Raw genomic sequence first — 23618 nt, 5'->3', positions numbered from 1 at the left:
AACTATGATTTAATTGACGCATCAGAAAGTGTAATGACTGGCCAGCCTATACGAAGTTCTTCAAGATGTAGGAAGTGTGAATGTTGTGAATGTGAAGGTTTACATTCCGAATCAGCGAGAGTAATCGACCGAGCAGGGCATACCTAATGAACTAAGGAATTTCCACTTCCAATTAGGAAGGAATCTTTGTTAGAAGTTAAATTAAATTTTTCAATACACTTTTAAAACTAAGGGCAAGAGGGCGTGTGTTCATTTCATGTGACGTGCTTTGATTGTAGATAACTTATGTCTAAGAATGCGAGAAACGGAGTTTCTCTTGAAGACTGAATAAAAATGATGCAGGATAGTGAAAATGGGATATCGGAAAGGAAATAAGCCGAAAGATTGTAATGTAGAAGAACTCAGATCAATTCTATTATAAAGTAGAAGATGCATTTAAAGTGTGTGGACAATTTGGAACATGAAATTGTAAAAAAGAAGTAACTGAAAATGATACAAAGCTCAATTTTTGAACTAAAAAAAATGGTTATGGACAAATTTTATACTATTTCTATTAATGTAACAGGTTTCACTCTATTTCCATGTCAGCGATATTCGGCGTTGATAAGCTTTGGAATGAAAGTTTAAATTTGTGAAGATCTCTGTTATCATAGCGCGTGGATGATAGTCTACAACGTTTGTTACATTCAGATTGAACAAGTATTGCCGGAGATATTTTGATGTTTTTTAAGACTGCAATTTTTGAATTAATCTCTATGTTAATATTGTTATTGGTTAAATAAAAGTACGCAAAATGTGAAAGATCAGAAATAATATTTTACACAGTTTTTATAACGTACAGTATTTTTATTCAGCTAATATTAACCAGAAATTTTACATTTCCTGTTTTAGTTCCATTAATGTTGCTATGTATTTTCATACAAATCAAATAATATAGATTGTGCAGAAAACTTTGTTTCATAAATTAGAGGAGTACTAGAGATACAAATAAAAGTATTTTGAACCATAGGGTTGCGTGATTACTTTGGGCTGCCTACCTCCCAGACACTGGAGCGTTAACGACCCACACTGTGGGCGCTGACCGCGTGATCTTCCAGCTATCCTCCTTGTGTTCTTCCGTTTCTCCGTCGCCAGCCCTGCAAGTCATGTACGAGAAACGCCGGGAATTTGTCAAGAAATACACTAATCATTGTTGCGTGTATGTAAGTTGTGCCACTAAGACATTTCTAACATCTGCTCTGAGGTACTGAACGTTTGCCCATTTTGATTGTCTGCAGCTAAGATATGAGTTAAACCAAAATCAAGCAGTGCGTCACGTCTACACTTGAACACCTGGGAGGCAGACAGCCCATCTTATACCTTTAAGACCTATGGTTAATTTAATGTACGGAACAAATGTTTCTGTATTCTGTGGAGCCAACTGCACTCTTCGGTTATCCCTGAACTTAAATTGGTTGGTAATGTAATCCTTCAAAACAATACTTTTGTACGTCTGTAACTTGGAGAAGATAAACAGTTATAACTCAGGCTGCGTTACTACGCCTTTACGTTCGTGTTTTACTTTCAGTTCATATGTTGATTCCCGTCAGCGTTGTGAATACTGCGTAAAAATAGAATCGATCTTTCTTGATGTTTGTTCTTTATTATAGATAATATTGTTTATGTTGATACTAGCATTTTATCTGTCCGGCTCCACGGCTAAATGGTTAGCGTGCTGGCCTATGGTCCAGAGAGTCCCGGGTTCGCTTCCCGGGCTCGTCGGGGATTTTAACCTTCATTGGCTAATTCATGTGGCTTGGGGGCTGGGTGTGTTTGTGCCGTTCATTAGAATGAATCACATGTAGTGCTCCATCCACACAGAGGAGCAGGTCGCCTATACGTCGTTAACTTGAAAGACCTGCATCAGGCCTCTTCACAGGCCAAAAGCCATTCTGGTTATTACCATTCTATCTTGTAATTTACATGTCTTTTTTTCTTCATTAGGTCGCCAAAATGACGTGACCAGGACGAGTCGTACTTGGAGTGCAGACAAGGTAAGACTTCACTTTACAGCCTGCAATAAATTGATAGTTTCTAGATACCCTGTACTCAAGATATCTCAGAAATGTGGTCAGTATTTCCAAACAATTTAAACGCTTTTCACTCTTCCATAAAATGTCTCATTATTTCATATTAGTGTAGATCATATCGCGTTACGTAAGTCTAGAAAATTTGCTATTTCGTTGATCAATTCCACTAATGGACTAGATGGTATTTTGGTACGACAGTACGTGGTACACTCCAAAATTACTTTAATCAAGTGATAAATTATTCTAAATTTACTATTTTATTGTAACAATACGAACATTGCATAGTAAAGCCTATACATACCGAGTGAGTTTGCTTGGGGGTCCACACCTTGAATATGTCAGTTTATGAAATGGTTTGTTCGAGCCCCATTGTCGGCAGCCCTGAACATCGGTTTACGTGAATTCACATTTACATACCAAGCAACCGGGGCTGTTCCTCAATTAAGGCTCCATTTCTTTTCCTAGCTTTGTTGCCCTATACCACGGTCACCTGTCTGAACAGGTTCATCGCAAGACAAATAGACCACCAAAAGAAAAACTAGAGGCAGTTGTGTAAGTAACTAAAAATAATGAATTGAAATTAAACACGAACAAGACAAACAGAATAATTAACTAATTTAATAATAACAATAATAATAATAATATTTTTTTCTTATAGATACTTTCTGTACACCTTTATATCTAAGCTATATATGTAACTCTGCTTCTGACACGATATAGATAAATATATTCTCATCTAGAGCCTCGGTGACTCAGGCGGCAGTGCACCGGGCTGTCACTGCTGCTTCCGTGGTTCAAATCCCGGCCACTCCATATGAGATTTGTGCTGGACAAGCAAAGGTAGGACACGTTTTTCTGCGAGTACTTCGGTTCTCACTGTCATCTTTCACTCCAGAAACAATCTTCAACATCACTTCATTTCATCTGTCAGTCATTAATCATTGCCCCAGAGGAGTGCGACAGGCTTCGGTAACTGGCAAAATTCCTTTCCTCGCCACTAGATGGGGGCTTCATTCATTCCATTCCTGACCCCGACGAATGACTGAAAAGAGGCTGTGGATTTTCATTTTTCACATCTTAATCTAGCGTTAAAGTAAGAGAGAGTTGTATGTTTGCATCGTAAAGGCATTTCTCAAGACGTCGAAATTTACATTAATTCTAATAAATAAACAAATAAATAAATAAATAAATAAATAAATAAATAAATAAATAAATAAATAAATAAATAAATAAATAAATAAATAAATAAATGGATAAATAAATAAATAAATGAGGTAAATAGTAATAATAGTAATAATAATAATAATATCGTATGGCCTCAGCTACCATGTGCAGACATTTCAATTTGACGCCATCTGGCTGTCTGCTCGTCAATTTCGACGTTCCGTTTTACTCTAGGCCCACTAGATGGCAGACCGAGTAAACCGAAACTCTCTTGGGCGTCTATGGCTGAGATTTAATGAATTTTGTCGGGTAAACACCAAATGTGTCACCAGAGACCTTTTACATGCCGACGTCGTACGACATGGAGTGTCGAATGGACGTTTTTCCGCCCTTCAAAAATCCGACTACCTCTGCCGGGTTTGAACCCGCTATCTTGGGATCCGGAGGCCGACACTCTACCGCTGATCCACAGAGCCAGCTAATAAATAAGGTAAGGTATTATAAATGTATGACAACAATACCAATATTTACCATACAGATGTTTTGAGAAACCTTTCAATTAAAGCTGGTACAGATACGCTGGAAAAGGAATCTACTGAGATGTGGAATTACGCAATCAAAAATGGCAAACTACTGGCTGTGGATTCGATCCCACAACCAGCAATCAATGCGACTACACAGTCAGGCAACAGTTCAGTGATATTTTAACTAACTTCTTATCAAGATAGCTGTTGTGTGAATTCCAGTCAATAAAAATAGTTCTTATGCAGATCCTGCAACTTGGTATTAACATCCACGTAACAAACTGGATTTCCTTCGTGTTCAGCTGTCATTGCATGTCACCTCTCGAGCTAAGCGGGTTGAGGTCCCTGCAACGTTCCTGAAGCACTGTTTCCCGAGACTCGTATCCCGGTTCCCATTAAAAACATTAACTTTCTGTGATACTCGAGAATGAAAGGAGAGAGAGACCATAGTTAACCCTGGGGATAAGTGGTTACAACTCCGGTAAATGAGACCTCCAAAAGATCCGTTTAACCTCCTAGAAGAAGCTTTACGTGTGGCGTAAGACTTAACGTCTGGTTACAAAACGGAATGCAGAGAAAAAAAGACCACATAAAACTGATCGTTACCCGGAGGGCAGCTAATTTACACCATAAAACAAGGAAGAAGCAGAGAACGACCACATCATAGAATGAAATGAACCTGAGTCTCTTAAAAGAACAGAGATGCACAAGATTAGCGCTTTCCGAACTCGCTTGTGACTCGCTAGTGGGAAAGAGAGAATCGTACACCGGATACATCTATAAGTAAAGAGAACGTCTTTTCAGGCGAATCGCGGTAGAAGTTTGCGAAATTACAGCATTTCCTGGAATAATTTAGCACCCAGAGATTTGGCCGTGCGGTTACAGTCGCGAAGCTGTGCGTTTATATTCGGAGATAGTGAGTTCGATCCCCACTGCCGGCAGCCCTGAAGATGGTTTTCCGTGGTTTCCAACTTTTCACATCTTAATTGAGGCGACGGCCGCTTCCTTCCCACTGCTAGCCCTTTGCTATCCCATCGTCGTCCTACGACCTGTCTGTGTCAGTGTGACGTAAAGAAAATTGTACACAAATAATAATATGAATAATAATAATAATAATAATTAGTCATTTAAGAACAGAAAATGAACACTTTGCATCATTATGCTCTTATCATTCCAGTTACATAATTGACTAATAATATTTGATTTATAATGTGTCGAACATATTCACTTGATGAGTTGAACTGTTTGACTACGTCACTTTACATCGTCTGTTGATGAAAATGTAAATGAAAATACACAGCCTGTTTCCAGTCATTCGACTGGGTCAGGAATGGAATGAATGCAGCTCCCATCTGGCGGCGAGGATAGGAATTGTGCCGGCTGTCGAAGCCTGTCGCATTCGTCTGGGGCAATGATTAATGAATGACAGATGAACTGAAATGATATTGGAGAGTGTTGCTGGAATGACTTATGACAAGGAAAACCGGAGTACCCGGAGAAAACCTGCCCTGCCTCCGCTTAGTCTAGCACAAATCTCAGATGGAGTGACCAGGATTTGGACCACGGAACCCAGCTGTGAGAGGCCGGCGCGCTGCCGCCTGAGCCACGCAGGCTCTCCCGTCTGTTAATATTGCGACAAATTAAATTCGAGTGATCCATTTTGGTGAAATCTGGCGCCCATTATTCTCATGCCAAGAGGAGTTTAAATGTAAGAGTAATTATAGCGTACGCACTGATGGTAATGACAACGCAACATTATTGCCCACCTGGCCCGTATTGCAAATTTACCTAGTTGTATTCAAAATGATGGGTATTAGCTACAAAAATGATTTCAGCCTGTCACGTATTATTCCCCAGAACGGATCACTTGAATGTAATTTTAATAAAGAACGGTAATTGTCTCTTCTTATTGGCCGTGAACAGAGGCTATGTTGTAGTATACATGGTTCCGAACTTTCGGAAGAGATGTACTTATAGGCTGTTCCAATACGCCGTTATATGTCGTGCGGTATAGTCGGTATATCGGTATCTCTTGGCATTCGCCACACGAAAGGACCTAGACTTGTGAAAGTGGGGGCTAAGCTAAGCCAATGCTTGGGAAAAATTTACTCAAGACAACCAGAACTACGTCTTGCACTCTGTGGTGTGCACCCTCATGCCAATCACACTTGTTCCTCTTCGTCTGCAACAGAATGTTCTCTAACACTCGAGGAAGTTCTTGTGTTACGGGTTCAGGCGATGTATCTCAACTATAGTTGGCGCGTTCGATCCAGAATCAGTCGGTTGATACTTGAAGATTTATGAATGCACCAGTTATAATGGCAGTTATAATTCTGACGACCGTGCAGTTAGTTAGTGCGGTGTGTACTGTGTGAAGCATTAGTTAACGGCTGCAACAGACGGATGTTCGTACAAGATGGTCTTGAGATCTTTCCTCATGTATGGCTTTGAATGCTGGGCAAGGAGAAATGCACGCCACAGAGGTGCGAATTCTCCAGGAATGCGCTTTCGGGGAGAAACTGGAGAACGGGACGACTCAGCAGGTATGGTGGTGGTGGTGGTGGTGATTATTGTTTTAAGAGGAAGTACAACTAGGCAACCATCCTCTATATAACACTAATCAGAGAACATTAGCCTTGCGTGATATTCGGGAGTGCTCACACTACTGGCTCATGTATGGTGAGAAAGAAAAGAAGTAGTGGTAATAAGCATTGATAGATAAAGATGACTCAAAAAGTAATCAAGATTGCTGATCCTCGATACTGTGATGGGATGGAAGGGATCCGAAACTTCGAAAAATGAAGGTATCGGCCAAAGAAAGACAAGGGCCACGAAGGGCGTGAAAATGAAACACTTCCTAGGCCTCGAGTGCTCTAATACCGTCGGGGTCGGAAAAGAACAATAATTGACCGAGGGAGGTCGGATAGGATGGATGAGAGTGAGGAGCTTGGCACAAGTATGTGGAAGCAATCCCAGGACTCAGCTAAGGTCCCCGTCGTCGCCAACCCACGCTCCAACGTTCTGAGCCCATGGGGCTCCTATTAATCGCCTCTTACGACAGGCAGGGGATACCGTGGGTGTTATTCTTCCGCCTCCACCGACAGGGGTCAGCTGGAATGGACACGTCAAGATCATCCTGTCATCGCCGAACGGAGGAGCGGCTGAGATGACGAACAGCTGAAACCATCTTAAGATAGAGCGACATCCCTGTTACGCACAGGCAGGAGCGCAGTGAATACTCTCTACTGATCAAATGGACCGGTAGCAGTGGTAATAAACATTGGTAGATAAAGATGATTCAAAAAGAACTAAAGGTTGCAGATCCTCGAGCCAGAAGACTTCCAGTTTTACGAGAAATGCGAGCGTAGTTTTACGAACTCGTATCTTTTCTCAGTTCATCTATCCAGGCCGAATACTAGCTGACATGCCCGTGCTTCGCCACGCATTCTACATTCTATACAGATTTGTACGTGAAGTAGTCTAAATGTTGTAGTATTTACTTAAATTGCATGGCTCTTTTCCTTACCCGAGAAACACCCTCATATTCCTGCTTGATACATAACCTTTGTTACCCAGAATGATATTATCTTTATATCGGTACAACCGGTTTAGTCCGGTACCTTTGTAATCTCCACGAAGTTTGGTCATGACACCTGAGTCTCAAAGATGATAGACGATGGTGTGAATAAAATTACTGCAGTATATATCAGACCCTAATGAAGAATCCAAAATGGCGGTGGTCTTGGGCCATATAGCCTCGATGTATTTTCGCTGTCTGTTGTGGGGTGAGTAGAAAGCGATGCTATATAAAATAATCAGCGCTGGTAATGTTGACAGTCCAGGTAAAAGTAAATATATTTAACATAAATAGCGTTTCCAAAGTCAAAAACCGTGAAATGATATTACTGTACCGTATAAAATAAACATTAAAGTCATAAATAGATGTTCGACCTTCGTCCATAATCCTACAACCAGTAAAGTTGAAAATCACAAACTTCTACCAGCATTTATCAGTAAATCATGACATGTAAAATAAAGTGAAAGAACACAAAACACTCATACGAGTACCTTGAAATGCCATTACCAGTTACAATGAATCACAGTAACCAACTTCAAAAGTGGATATAAAGCTGTATTTTAAGAATATCAACCCGCTTTCAACGACACCACATTAACACTGACGACAAGAAATTTACATTATCTGCTACGTTACTTTCTGATGAGGATCATTTGCTGCCAAACGTTATTATATCGCATTCCTTTGATTTTGCTCCTGGGAGTTCACAAGTATTACCACGGTTACCTCTGTTCCTTCACTGATTTATTTATAATTTATTAGTTTCGGTCTGGAGGTTCTTAGCAAATACCTCCGGAAAAAGTTCTTACGCGACAGCATTTTTATAATCATTCATAAAACGGCGTATATAAAATAATTAACGCTCATAACGATCGTAATTTCCGCAATCAAGAACGGTTATAAACCACGTTTTCAAATTTACAGACGACGAAATGATATTTCTCTCTTTGCTAAAAATGTATTAAAACATAATCGCATGTTCATCCTACAAACCTAACCTTAAAAGCAGCAAAATTTAAAATAATTAAATTATTAACATTTATCGGTAATTTATAACAGTGTAAAAGAGATTAATGGCTACTTCCAACTGAACACCATACAGACACTCTTCATGAAGGTTACTCACATTTTTCTCAGTTAACTGAATTCCTAAACTACCTTTCATTCTGTAATTGGATAAATTCAAATTAATAATTGTCATTAATCAGCACCAGGAAAAGGAAGAAAAAATTGCTGTAGAGGGACATAAACATTGACAATGGACACTTCGGGCCCTTCTTTTATCGACAGAATGAACTCGGCCTACAAAGAATTTCTGGTAATAAACATATTTAAAACACAGAAGTATTGCCAATGTCCACGGTGAGAACTCCTAACATATTGTCCCGTTAATGATTTATCATTAGGCAATCTAAAAGTTGTGTTATTGGCACATTTATAATAACTCACTGTACATTTGTCACACATTTGATGTATCTATCACATTTTAAAACATCTTTCCAACATGCACCAAAGAAGGCAACTGAAGCACCTCGACACACTCACGATACGGGAGCTGTAAATTCTAAAGATCATGATATCAGATATCAATAGCCCATCAAGAACCTAGGGATCGCTAATAACTATAACACTAATGAACACGTGCAAAATAACTAACAGATAGTGAAACTGCGCGCTACATCGACCAAATAGAATGTAAACATGGCCCCATATGCCGGGTATACACGGCCAAGGTGACAACCACTTTGTCATTTCATGTATGCATTAATAATATGTAATCCAGCCAATAGCCATTATATTATTGTTTAATCAGTATGGCAATAAAAGTCATTCACAGGAGAGTGCAGTCAGACACATAAAAGCGTGGTATCTTTCACATTGTCTATGGTATAGTTCACAAATGCATTCATGAATTGGAGAATGAAATATCCCTGTCACGCTGATCTCTTGGTGTATTTCAAGTCTCGCGACCGTGTGGTGCAGCTTGTTTTCATTGTGATGACATCAATGTGTCAGTGTCCTAGAATACCATTCTTCTTTGTCTGGAGCTCAAGAAATACTTGTAAATACTGTTCTCTCAATGGTAGATGCTGCTCTATTTGTACATGTTCTATGAAAAATGACTCAGCAAGCCAATTCGTATGCTAGCTGTGAATGGCTGTACTTGGATTTGCAGAGCAGAACATATGCATTCAGGTCTGATAATATTGTAATTGGTCTTCTTTTAGCCCGGTACCTCTGTAATCTCTATGAAGTTTGGACTTTGCACCTGAGTGCAACGACCTATATAGTACAAGGAGTATACTTTAAGACTTCATAGTGGAGTACCGAGGCACAGGAGCGCAGACTGACAACGAGCGCAGTGCCCGCAATGGTGACCGGACGTCGTAGTCCCAAAGAAGTGGCATGATTTCCCCTATAGAAACTGAACTCACCAGCTATATACATGCTCCGAATAAATAAATAAATAAATAAATAAATAAATAAATAAATAAATAAATAAATAAATAAATAAATAAATAAATAAATAAATAAATAAATAAATCAACTAGTAAATGAAACTAAACTCATCAGTATTTACACATGATGTTGAAAGTGATCTCTCTGAGCTGCGATGCGAGCTTTAGACCATGTAATGAGATTTCGAAACACAGTTTGCAGTTCAAGGACACTGATGGAACGAACCTTGTTCCTCCTTTCTATTTTTATTTCTCCAGTTCGAGGATTATTCCTGTAAACGTTTGCTTTGAGATTTCCCCGTAGATAAAAGTCACAGGGGCTTAAATCAGGTGAACGAGGGGACCATGAGCATTTACTGATTATTTACTGATCATCATCGAACACCTTGTGCAACTGTCGCATAGAGCAGTCGTACCATCCTGTTGGAAATAGCCGTACCTTCTTTTCTTCTTCAGTCTGCTCAGTTCGAGAATGTCGCGAATATAACGGTCGGAAGTAACTGTGCCCTGAAAAATATCGCACCGATAATTCGTCGGGCACCATATACCCACTCTCACGTCGTGCAGGGGTCTCGGTTTCTCTGTATCCAGATGCTATTGTTCTGTGAATTGACATATCCACTCAAACGAAACCATGTTTCGCTACTCATAAAATAAAATTTCGGATCCACGATACCATCGTGGACAGAATTCATCAGCCAACTGCAAAATCTTATTCTTGTAATGAATCTGTAGGCTGCATGTTATGGACTGAATGAGTCGAGTAAGATCGTAAATGCAACAATTTTTTTGTATTACGTGCTGATGAATGTGAAATACCCGTTTCCTGAGCTACTCTCCGTAGCGACTTATGTGGATCGACTTGCACTCTTGCTTGTATAACTTCTAACCTCTCCTGTGTGAGAGCTGTTTACCTTCGCTGTTTCTTCTTATTAGTAACGGAACCACTACTACGCCACTTGTGAATGAGTTGATGCACGTAACGATATGAGGGCACTGTAGAACCGGGAAACTGTCTACGCAATTCTCGGAGGAAGCTTTTAACTGCTTTCTTCATCTTGTGCAAATAACACTGTACTTCACCATCGCGATGATAACCTTACAAGTACAATCGTTACTAGCGAAGTGAGCGAGAGAGCTGAACATCTGCTGTCGGTCAATACTTCTTATCACGTCAGGCTTGACACAAGTCACATGGCACTCGCTCGGGGATTCCCGCGGCCAGTGAAAAGAAGTGTGACGTCTTAAACTATACTCCCTGTACTGCATAGACTGGCTGAAAGGGCTCCTAGCTGAGGAAAGTTGCAAAACGTCCCCCAAGTTACCTGGGGACACTCTTCAGCTGTTAATTGTTAACAAGGAAAGATGCCTAAGTCGTGTTCTGCAATTAATTGTACGAATAGAGGGAATCCAAGAAGAAATACATCATTTTATAAGTGAGTATTTGTTTCCTGGTGCCACCAGAGAACATGGCGGAGCTACTTTCAACTTTCTTCAAAGATGGCAGCTCCTCCGCCAGTCTATGAAGTATAATATAGGTCGTTGCCTGAGTGTGAACAAATAGTTTAGCCGGTATCTCTGTAACCGCTATGAAGTTCGGTCATGGCGTCTGAGTATCAAAGACGAGAACGAATGTCTGAAAAAAATACGCCCTGCACAAACGAACACATTAGAACTTAGTCAAGATAATATGTAATAAAGAAAGATCTCGTTTTGTAATGACAAACGAAAACAAATACAAGCAAAACCTGTGACACATACAGCACCTGAAATCAATCACTCAATACTGATTGCTATGATGTATTCCGCCACTTATAAACAATCATTTGATACTCATTCATAATCATTTTTACGGTGATACCGTGAAATGCAGAGGTGTAAGAAGATGCTGGGGGTGAATGGGTGGACAGAGAAACGATCGAAGCGTAATTTAAAACACTAAAATAGGAAATTTTATTTCTTTCCCTTATTCTTGACTTTAAACATTGATAAACAACACCAAGAGTTCAGGAGTACGTCGGCTCAAATGACAGGAATGATCAAAGTTCAGGTACACAATAAGTTGTAGAATGAGCTTGTAGCTCCGAGTTATATTGTTCAAGAGAGCACCATTGCTCCATTCAGTTAATATTCTAGGAGAAAGCTCTCCAAAACTTATTACAATTCAACCTCTCCAACGCACAATTTTCTAATCCAAATTAGATCATTACAAAACAGTTTTTACTGACTTATCCACTCTACAGGCTGATTCACTACTGAATGGTCTTAGAGGTCAAAAGAAAAGGTTTAAGATATCGGCCGTAAACAAAAGGCGAGCACTTGCACTCCTTTGAAAATACACTTTGAAAGACTTAAGATCCTATTTGGGCTTATGGCCCTAAGTTACAGAGGCTAAGCCTATACTACAGAGTGTGACTAGACGGAGAAAAGTATTAAGTTCCAAAAGAAGAGATAAATTTTATTTTACAAAATCATAGTCACCCCAATACCAAGTTGAATGGGAATTAAAGATCCTGAGCGATATTCCAATAAATCCACATGGCATGGCTGCAACGTCAAGATCGGAGCTGGCCGTGTGGATCGTCTACCTCCGTTTGGAGACGACGGCTTAAGAAGAAGAAGAACACTCTTTATTCCCTTAGTTTGAATAAAGTCCTTAGACCCTTTTGAGAATTTACATTTAAATGATGATGTTGAACTTTAGAAATGTACATTAAGAAATAATTTTGAAATCTTCTCCTAAACTCAGCCATCAGAAACTATCACATATTTGAAAGAAGTCTGCCATTACCTTGAGCTGGTGGGCCTTCCAATGGTGGGCAAGGCCTTTCCCTGCCTCCACTACGTACGCACTCTAGACTGGAGCGATGAAAAGACAACATGGCCCGAAAGCTCCCAGATTTTGTAGCAGAGGGGAAGGTTACAGAACTCTCTAGGCCGAAGGCCTGTACACACCCTTAATTTTGATTAGCGAATTCAATAAATATCCAAAATTTATGATTGACTAATAATTACTTGAGGAAGGAAGATACAGAACCTTAGAGCACAAAAAACGATCTACCAAACGGTTCAGTTTAGAAAACTTATAATTACTGAAATTCTCTTAAAAGTTAATTGTTCATCCTCCCACCAGAGGGGGCACATAAGTTGACAGTAGAGACATCTGAAGATAAAGTTCGAAACAACTTCTTCTTCTTCTTCTTCTTCTTCTTCTGCCGGGCTGAGTGGCTCAGGCAGTTGAGGCACTGGCCTTCTGACCCCAACTTGGCAGGTTCGATCCTGGCTCAGTCCGGTGGTATTTGAAGGTGCTCAAATACGTCAGCCTCGTGTTGGTAGATTTACTGGCACGTAAAAGAACTCCTGCGGGACTAAATTCCGGCACCTCGGCGTCTCCGAAAACCGTTAAACGAGAAGTTAGTGGGACGTAAAGCAAATGACATTATTATGAAACTTCTTCTGATATACAGTTCAAGGTTCACATTACAAATAGCCTTCCAAAAGGCGCTCAGTTTAAATTTACGGAGCAGGTGTACCTCCGGTGCAATAATAATAATAATAATAATAATAATAATAATAATAATAATAATAATAATAATAATAATAATAATGCCGGGATGAGTGGCTCAGACGGTTAAGGCGCTGGCCTTCTGACCCCAACTTGGCAGGTTCGATCCTGGCTCAGTCCGGTGGTATTTGAAGGTGCTCAAATACGTCAGCCTCGTGTCGGTAGATTTACTGGCACGTAAAAGAACTCCTGCGGGACTAAATTCCGGCACCTCGGCGTCTCCGAAAACACGTAAAAGAGTAGTTAGTGAGACGTATATCAAATAACATTATTATTATTATTATTAATAATAATAATAATAATAATAATAATAATAATAATAATAATAATAATAATAATATGTATTGACTTATTTAATGGCTTGCCTCAAACCATGAACCCTGCGTCATGCCAAATTGTCTTATTGCTACATTGTACAAACTAGAAAGACTTACGGTTCCTAATTATGTAACTAATGACGAAATTAAACTTAAATAATAATGATGAACGAAATATAAATTTCTGACGGTTACAACAAGAAAACATTATATTATGTATATTATAGTATATGTACTATGTATTGTAAATGTACTATATACAACATACCTTTTTAAAAATATATTTCTACTATGTATGTCTCTAATTACAGGCGAAAAGGAATTCCAGGAGCATGTGGTTACAGGTATGAATGAATTGCCGTAACTTCTCGGGCAGCCAAGAGGTTTTTGCTTGGGGATGACAAGTACGTAACTTGGTATGCCTCTACAGAGGATGTTATGAACAAGCAAGAGACCGCGTGAAGGTTTCTTCTCTCTGCCAAAAATATAACCACGACAGCTGTTCAAGACAGGGTGATACATGGCAATACCTGGCATATTTAATACAAAACGGACGCATGCATTATAAGCTCGCTGAAGTTTAGCGCTTAGGGTGTTGTATATTACGTCACCATAATTAAACTCTGAACAAGTAACTTGCTCCCACTTAGTTCAAGGCGATCCCTTACACTTTTAAGGGAATGCAAAGAACAGGAAACTCTCGGGTGATGTGCTCTGTTCAGTTTAAGTGCTTATCAAAAAGAAGGCTAAGATTATTTAGAGGTTCGTTTACGTTTATTGATATCGAGTGAAATATAATTGGTGGAATTTAAACAATTTTTTCAGTTTGCTTTGATTATTTGTGGATCCTATTATGATTGCTTGCGATTTGAACAATTATTTTTAGTCCTCTTCTATGTCACCGTTTAGTTTCTTAATGTTTAATTAGACGAATTTTCGTGTTTGTTTTTGTATATATAGTTGTAAGTCGCCTGGTAGAAATCGTATTTACAAGATTTTATATGTTCTGGTAAGTAATTTGAGTACAGTGAAAAGAGTACTGGCGCTGACCTGAACTACGCCACCTCTCGTACTGCTACCACCCGATTAAATACGAGTGCAAAACGCCAGTGTGCTAGAAGGACATCTAAGTGCTTGTAGTTTACATCATATTATTTCCCTGTCCACACAGTCAAATACTTTACTCAGGTCGAAAAGTACAAGTATTGTCATTTGTTCATTGTTAATTTTTACTTGAATGTCATGTGTAACTGTGGTTAGGTCTAAATCCAAGTTGGTATTTGTGGAGTAGTTTGTGTTTGTTAAGGTAAATTGTTGTCTGCTTGTGAACGACATTTACTAATATTTTACTAAGACAAGGAAGTATGCAAATTGTTCTAAAGTCTTCGGACTTCGTTGAATTATCTTTCTTCGTATCAGCAGTATTATGGCACTTTTAGTGGGAAAAATGAAATGGCGTATGGGAGTGTCCAAGGACATGTTCGGCTCGCCAGGTGCAGGTCTTTCGATTTGATTCCCGTAGGCGACCTGCGCGTCATGATGAGGATCAAAAATTATGATGAAGACGACAAATACACCCAACCCCCGTGCCATCGAAATTAACCAATCATGGTTAAAACTCCCGACCTTGCCGGGAATCGAACCCGGGACCCCCCCCTGGCCAAAGGCCAGCACGCTAACCATTTAGCCATGGATCTGGACTTTACTGTGAAATATTCCTGTTATGAGTGAAGTATTTATTACATTCGTACTTGTTGGGAGAGCAATTTCAGGGATTCTTTTAATTAATATCAAATTTGTTCTGTCACATCCAAATGCCCCTGACTTTATTTCATGGGTGCATTCCTGGCGTCATTAAGATATAAATGTGAAAAATACAACTGTTCTCCATCGTGTTTTATTTTCGCATGGAGTCTGCTGCTTGTTTCCTTTTTAGTCCGTTCGTGTGTGTGTGAAGTTTGTGACCAGAAATATTTATGTAAGCTGGCGAGTTTTTGTTCCGCGCTGCGGTAGGAAGTCATCTTATATTTATTCAAGAGACATATTTATAAATCATAGAGAAGAGAGTATTCAATTAAAAAATTACGCGTACACAGGCCAGGATGTCTGGCCCGTCCGTAAACAGTTGTCGACTGTGAAATGGTAGCTTGGTCCGCATTACGTCATCAGAGTGGAGTTATACAACAGACAGATAAAACATCACGGAGGCCCTTTCCTGCAGTGAATGGCGCGGAGCTGTTAAAATGACAACCAATGCTAGTGCAGTCACAAGTGTTCCGGGGCGGGTGTTTGGACTGTAACTTCTGCCCGCGATCCGCAGGGAGAAAGAAACACTGGCTCATGTCCTTGGATCTTGTCCGCTCGGTGACGTACTGACGAACTCCCACCACCATAAAATCAGGTCCTTCATTGCTGAAGAACTTGGTTGTAAAGGTGAAGAGGTGCACGGCGTGTGATGTAATGGCATTCTCAGGCGAATAGATATGATCGTCTACAAGAGAAAGACTCGACTATCAGGTATGAACATCATCTAGGCCAGCCCGAAGAAGTTATCACTGAGAAAGGGGACATACATAACCCAAGCATACCTTGCTACTTGATGAGACTGAGGTAATAGGACTAACGCTTGGAGCTCGTGGTACTGTGCTACCTTCATCAAGTTCTGGAAAGGGTTCAGTTTACCAAAGAACAGGATTTCAGACTTCGTCATATCTACATTACAGTACGCGGTTCACTGGGAGTGGTGCGATCTCACACCCTGTGAACGTCATGTTTGTTTTCATAGCCTGTCTACTGGTAACACATGTCAGTAGCTTACACATCTTTTGTATGCCCATTGTACACTTCGTCCATTGCCGGCTGCTCGATGTATGTCCCACTCTTTTACGTTTCTCTACGGGGTGAGACGAATCTTCGAAGCGAATATTTACGACTGGATGCCCTTCCAGACCTCAACCTCATCATAGGAGTTACTGAAGTGAAATGAAAGTGAGAGTGTGGAACCCGGTGCCGGCACATAGCCTACTCCTGTCGAATAGCACGAAGGGGTCTGCTCGAGGCTTAATGACTCCATTCGACGGACGAATCAGGATGAACAGCATCATATTCCCTCACTCCATGTGAAGACTGCGGAGTGGTTTGGAATTGAATGCAGGCTTTTGGCACGCAATCTAGTGATTAGAAATTGTATAACACCACCTCCCCTGCCCTGCAAACCAACATTCTGATGGTGAAAAGTTTCTCGACTAACGGGACTCGAAGCGGCTATCCACGGTGTCAGACGCCTTGACGACCATGTCCTCCAGGGGCTTCATACGGGAACCCGCAGACTCATCGCAAAATAATATATATCTAGAGCCCTGCACTGCGAAGTTAGTGTCTGTATGGTCGTGCGGATAATTTTGCTGATACTTTCTAAATTGTGACATTTATTGAATTTCACTCAGGTATACTGTTGTTTTTGCTTATGGTTAGGTGACCCCTGACATTCGTATGAGATAATAGTGATATTTAAAGAACCTTGAGACCATAAAGCCGTAAATCTGAGGTCAGTACGTTGATAGTTGTCGCAAGAGAAAATCTCTCATAAACCTGCGACTGTAGGGGTCTGGTGCCAGGTGTCAGGCCTATTGTGTTATGATAATACATCTATCCGTTTCAATACCTTGGGTGTAATACACTGTAGTTAAATATTTAAATTATCCGCGGATAACCATTCCCGGATGCGGGTGAGGATGCGGATATTCTTTTGTATATCCGCGCATGGTTCTTTATATCTTGCCTGATGTCACTCTGAACGGAAATGGCGACGGCGGTTTTGTAAAATCAATCGAGATAATTCGTTTCCACAATTTGTACGTAGAGGAATATTGCCATGTAGCAGCAGTCGTCGAGTGTAACACACGAACACCGGGACTCGCTCCTCACTGCACCAAATTATTTAAAAATCATTATAGCAATGAAAATTGATACTGAAATACCACATTTTAGTTCTAAAATGATACTTTCTTGACGTGCAGAGCAGCAGAAATCGTGTTATGCACAAATTTCTGAAGGTTTAACTTTTGCCACACATTTATTCGACAGCATTGTATAATTCCAATAAGCTCTGGCTATCCGTATGTGCCACCTGGTATGTGAGGTACCGATGGCGGCCCGCCCGTTGGCGTTCCTCTGTCGGTCTGCATTGTGTGTAATAAAATTTTGAATTTTTTATCATTTCAGTTATTTAGAATCTTATGTGTCTTTGTGTAATGTGTGTGTGTAACCAGGGTCGACGGTCGCTCTGGTGTTGGCTGACACAGTAGTTTATTTATACGGCGTGGTTACCCATTTAGGGTTTAGCCTAGCTAAATATTGCTTTAGATTTCGCAAGTTATTTATAAATATGTGCGGATGGTTTAGGTTGAAGTTTTGCAGCAATATTGGCAGCCATAGTGATTTGCAGGCAATCAAGAAGTGCCTCTCATAAGAACGGGGTGGGGTGCCGCGGAAGATGCAAAAGCGGGCCTTAAATTGTGTTGTTGTGGTCTGTATGAGCATTTATGTTTGTTTATAGTGTTTTTTAGTTTCGTTTGGTAGTGTTTTATACGTAGTGGGTGTTTAATCTGGGTTTGTTAGAACGAATTTGACTATTAATATGTATCTGGGTCGTATTGTCGTGTAGTTCCGCTCTATCGTAAAAAATTGTTGTCAGTGTATGTACGCAGTCTAAGATGTAGGGTACTTTTTTATGTCGTGTAGTTATACTAATGCAATGGTGCAATCTTTAACAGCTAAGAGCAGTGACCAATTTTGTATTTTCTGTAGCCTTTGTATGTTTGTTATAGATATGAAGCCAATGGCAGGATATGTGTATATGAGGACAGGTCGTATAAGTGTATTGTATATGAGTTTTACGTTTATCTGTGATAGTGTGCTCTTTTTGTGTGTTCTTGCTCGTTGTATGGTGTTGTTTATATGTTCTTGTAGGTTGAGTCTAGTGTATTTGTGGGTAGTAACTCTTCGCATTGGTTGACTGTGTAGTGTAAGCTGTTGTTGTGGTTATTTACGTCGCCGTGTACAGTGTACTGCTTTCGTTTTTGTAGGTTAACTGGTATTTTCCACTTGGTGAGCCAGGGTTCCGAGTCTGTGTATGTGTATAGCTGTGTCTGGGTTCCTGCTTCTCGCCATAATGGCCGTGTCGTCTGCGTATATTGCAGTCATGGTGTTATTAGTGCGAGGGATATCGTTGATATACTGGAGAAAGAGGATTGGTCCCAAAACACTACCTTGCGGTACGCCGGCATGTACACTTCTCGGTGTGGAGTTTATACCATTTATTGTGACGAATAAAGTACGCTTTAGTAAGTAGTTGTGTGTGAGTTTAATGTAAGATGGATGTAATTTCATTAGTTTGTAGATGAGACTGGGGTGATGTACTCTGTCAAAGGCTTGTTTGTAGTCTAGAAATATTGCTAATGTTCCTTGTTGATGGTGAAAGCCTTGCGTTATATTATCTGTGACGCGGAGTAATTGATGTGTGGTAGAGTATTTGAATTTGAACCCGAACTGTTCAAGTGTTCGTGTGTTATTTATTGTGTTTTCAATGCGTGAGTGGAGTAGTTTTTCAACAATGTATACTTCCAGTAAGTTCCTGTAGTAACAAACGAGATCTCTCTGAACAGTTTTTTATTTCATTTTGTTCGTATAACTTTTGGTACTGTAATCGTATACATCGTTATTGCCGAGACTTCCGTATCGGCTACAGAGTGTTGTTCTGTAGTTACTGTAAAATGAAACTAATTAAAGTGGTTTAAGTCCAGGATCCACGGCTGTGGGTCGCGAAGGTGACGGCAATATATTGTATTACTTCTACCTGCTGTAATTTACATTTTATGTGAGGGGGCCCGAATTTTTATTTTAGTAGGCGGGCCCTGTTGTATACGTTACGCCCCTGCATCATGTAGAAGGGTTGTTTATTCTGACGGAGGATATCCCTTTACCGCAGCCTGAAATATTGGCAGCGGCCCTCGTGTTAGAGCCTGCATCTCACCCTGTGGACAGGGGTTCTATTCACGGCTGGACCAGGGATTTTATTCCGTACCTCGTCATGAGGCTCTTAATGAACGTCCTCGCCACACTTCCAACAGAGAGCACGTAGGTTTGGCGACTGGAAGAGAAGAAATTGAGAATTTTGCTCATACAAGAAGTTTGTGTTGATCCAATGGCAGGAAGACAGAAGCTGTTATGAAACAGTGTTGATATATGTCCTTATCACGTCTTAGGGCATTGCGCAATGGATTTATGGTTATTTACCGAGATTCGTGCGTGGAGTAATGAGGACGGGACACGTATGTTCAGCCGTCAAGCGAGCACATGAAATGTTACCATCACATCAATGAACTTACGTAAGAGATCAATGCTTGTCGAGTTAAAAAAAGTTGTGTATACATCTCGTCTGGGCGGTGAAGTCTTCATGGTCTTATACCGTCGTTAGCTGGTTCGAGTCCCGTTTGTTGGAAAATCCCCCTGTGGGTGGGCGCTGTAAATAACACCCACCGTATCCCCTGCCTATCGTAAGAGAAGACTAAAGGGGACCCCAAGGGCTCTGAACTTTGGAGCGTTGGTTGGCGACCATGGGGACCTTACCTGAGTCCTGGCATTGCTTCCACTTACTTGTGCGAGGCTCCACACTTTCATCTATTCTACCGGACGTCCCTTGGTCCACTCTTGTTGTCTTCCGACCCCGACGCCATTACGTTGCAAATCCTAGGGAGTCTTTCATTTTCACGCCCTTCGTGGTCCAATATCTTCATTTTTCGAAGTGCCGGATCCCTTCCATTTTTTCTCTCTGATTTGTGTTAATAGAGGATGGTTGCCTAGTTGTACTTCCTCTTAAAACAATAATCACCACCACCACTTTGTTGGAAAAGTTTCCCTATCAGAATGTTGACCGGCGGAGGCGAGGGTATACAATTCCTAATCATTAGATTGCGTGCCTGTATTAAATTCCAAACCTCTCCACAGTGTTGATACGGAGTGAGGGTATACGACGCGTTGATAGTGAATCGTCGGTCTGATGGAGAGGTTAAGCCTTGAGCAAACTTCTTGGTGTCATTCGACAGTTATAAATTCATGTGCCAGACCGGGATTCGCTCAGTATCATAATATCCGCACCCAGAAATGCAGGTCGCCCATGGGAGTGAGATAGACGTGCAGCAGGCGAGTCGAACGTGTCCTTCGGCACTCCCGGCACTAAAAGCCATATTTAAAAAGCAAGTATTCAGCTTTTTTACCAGTTATTTGTGGGGTCGCTGATTTTGGTTTTGGCCGGGGTTTAAGATCGGATGCCCTTTCTGACGCCACGTGATTGTTCGGATGAAAATCTCGACCCAGCATTGACCGGGATTTCAACCTCAGCCGTCCGGGTGGAAAGCCAGCAGATAAGGAACGCCCTCCACTAAAGGCCATATGATAAGTAGAAATAAATGTCTGAACTGTTTGAAAATCTCACACTTTTTCGTAATTGTAGCCTTATATAAGAGAATTATTTAATTTTTCAACGGAAAGAGCCTATTCCTATTCATTCGTTCTAATTTTCTTTACATTTTAAATTTCTTTCTTTCTTTCTTAAGCAGTTTACCCTCCAGGGTTGGTCTTTCCCTCGGTCTCAGCGAGGCATCCCACATCTATCGCCTCAAGGGCAGTGTCCTGGAGTGTGAGACATTGGGTCTGGGGATACAACTGGGGAGAAGGACCAGTAGCTCGCCCAGATGCCGCTGAACAGGGGCCTTGTGGGGGATGGGAAGATTGGGAGGGACAGAGAAGGAAGAGGGAAGGAAACAGCCGTGCCCTTACGTTAGGTACCATCCCAGCATTTGCCTGGAGGAGAAGTGGGGGAAACCACGGGAAACCACTTCGAGGATGGCCGAGGTGGGAATTCAACCCGTCTCTACTCAGTTGACCTCCCGAGGTGAGTGGACCTCGTTCCAGCCCTCGTACCACTTTTCAAATTTCGTGGCAGAGCTGGCAATCGCACCCGGACCTCTGGGGGTGGCAGCTAATCACACTAACCACTACAACACAGAGGCGGGCTTTTAATTTCTCAGCACATAGGGCCTAAATGGCTTCCATTCAACATTTATGTTATTCCACCATAACACGCGTAGCTTTAGAATACTCTGAATGTCAATGTTGGAATAAGATAGTACAGTATGATAATAGTAATAATTTCTCCATTTCGGGATTTTCCCCAATTTATTAGCGTCGTCACTTAACATGGATGTCGCTCAGTTTTACGGCCTGAGGCTCACCCCATTTGGAAGGATGTATTCTCTTTTCTTGGAAGTGGTTTAACGTCGTATTCTCGGCGATGCAAGGTTAGGAAAGAGCTAGGAGTGGGAAGTAGTCGACGTGGCCTTAATTAAGGTCTGTGAGGAATTGGGAAACCACGGAAAATCAACCTCAGGATTGCCGAATGTCGGATTTGAACCCACTAACTCCCGAACGCAAGCTCACAGCTAAGCGACCCTAACCGCACAGTCAACTTGCTCGATTTACTTAGTTCTCTCGTTCTACCCCTCTGCACGTGGCTGGTAGAATACAACTACGGTATCCTTTGGCTATTGTAGGAGGCGACTAAAAGCGGACACCAGAAGGCTAGTTCAGTCTGCCATTGCTTCAACTTTTCATTGCCATCTTTCCTGTCCGAACTTCCCCGGATCTTCTGCGAACCGCATGGTATTAGGATTGCGACGCCTTTCACCCTGTTGGTGGCATTCCATTCCTTTTGCCGAAACCTTCATTCTGTGAAGGTTCGTACCTCCCAACTTTTCCCTTCTCTCCGGTAAAGAGAGTAACCATATTGCGTGGATTGCTCAGAATGTGGAATACAGCCTGAACGAATCAGCTTCCTAATGGAGGAGTTAAGTGTCTCCCTCCGTCTAGAGCTATGCTCTTATCACATTCTCCAGTATTCAGCCCGAAGGCTCATTTGATAGACAGCAGCTCCACCATCAACTGGTTAGCTTTACGCCCGGCCGCCTTCGCCCCCAGGAATGAACCTGGTTCTCACCTTTCGTGTAGGCTGTGTTAACCTCAGGGCCGTGTGCACCTCCAGAACTGGAAATCTAACTTCTTAAATGTTTCGACTTCCCGAATCGTCCTTCCGGGTGAAGCGAGCACGCTCTTACCGTGTCGGCCAGGCAGCCCCTGTGAGAGAGAAGCCACTGGAAATAAGTTTATTATTGCTAGTGGTTTATCGTCGCACTAAAACTTCGAATGTTTTCGGCGATGCAACAATGGGAAAGGGCTAGGAATGAAAAGGTAGCGGCCGTGGCCTTAATTAAGGTACATCTCAGCATTGTCTTGTGTGAAAATGGGAAATCACGGAAAACCGTCTTCAGGTCTGCCGATGGTGGTATTCGAAGTCACCATCTCCCGAATGCAAGCTAAGAGCTATACGGTCATAACTGGAGAAAGTAAAAATTTGAACTAGCCAATATCAGAATACATAGTGCACTGTAAACACTACTCGCCAACGAAGGCATTTTCATGACATTATTATTATTAATATTATTATTATTATTATATTAATATTATTATTTTTCATTTAGGGTAATAAAGGCCATATCAAATAACTGTTACACATTTTTGGAAGTCTTCTTTGCTGTCCAGAATCGCTACATTTTTTCCTTAGCAGCCTGTGTCTTTCCATCGTCCAACCACTCTTCTACTTTATTCATTTATGGAAGCCCTTTAATTTGTTGGTTTGTGACCGGTATTGTGCTCGATTTGACATGTCCTCTCGTCGTAGTCCAGCCTTGTTGAAGTCCTTACTCAGTCTCTGGAACCACTTGTCACAAACTTTAGGTCTACTATCAACTATCTGAAAGATTTGTTTTGTCAATTCATTCTGAAGAATTTCAGTCTTCTTTTCATACTGGTGTCCACCGGTCATTCA

The 23618-nt window shown here is 41.1% G+C and overlaps 1 protein-coding gene across 3 annotated transcripts in view; it reads left to right on the top strand.

Annotated features, from left to right (window-relative positions):
- Nucleotides 1–23618, top strand: part of LOC136865933 (neuropeptides capa receptor) — a 218216-nt gene that overhangs the window by 71673 nt on the left and 122925 nt on the right. For all 3 annotated transcript variants that reach the window (XM_068226568.1, XM_068226565.1, XM_068226566.1), the window contains exon 2: nt 1984–2033. The gene's annotated coding sequence lies outside the window, so the exon portion shown is untranslated. The remainder of the gene's footprint in view (nt 1–1983; nt 2034–23618) is intronic.

Source organism: Anabrus simplex, chromosome 3 (genome assembly GCF_040414725.1).
Source record: "Anabrus simplex isolate iqAnaSimp1 chromosome 3, ASM4041472v1, whole genome shotgun sequence".
Classification (NCBI taxonomy): domain Eukaryota; kingdom Metazoa; phylum Arthropoda; class Insecta; order Orthoptera; family Tettigoniidae; genus Anabrus; species Anabrus simplex.
This window is presented reverse-complemented; position numbering and strand designations above follow the sequence as displayed.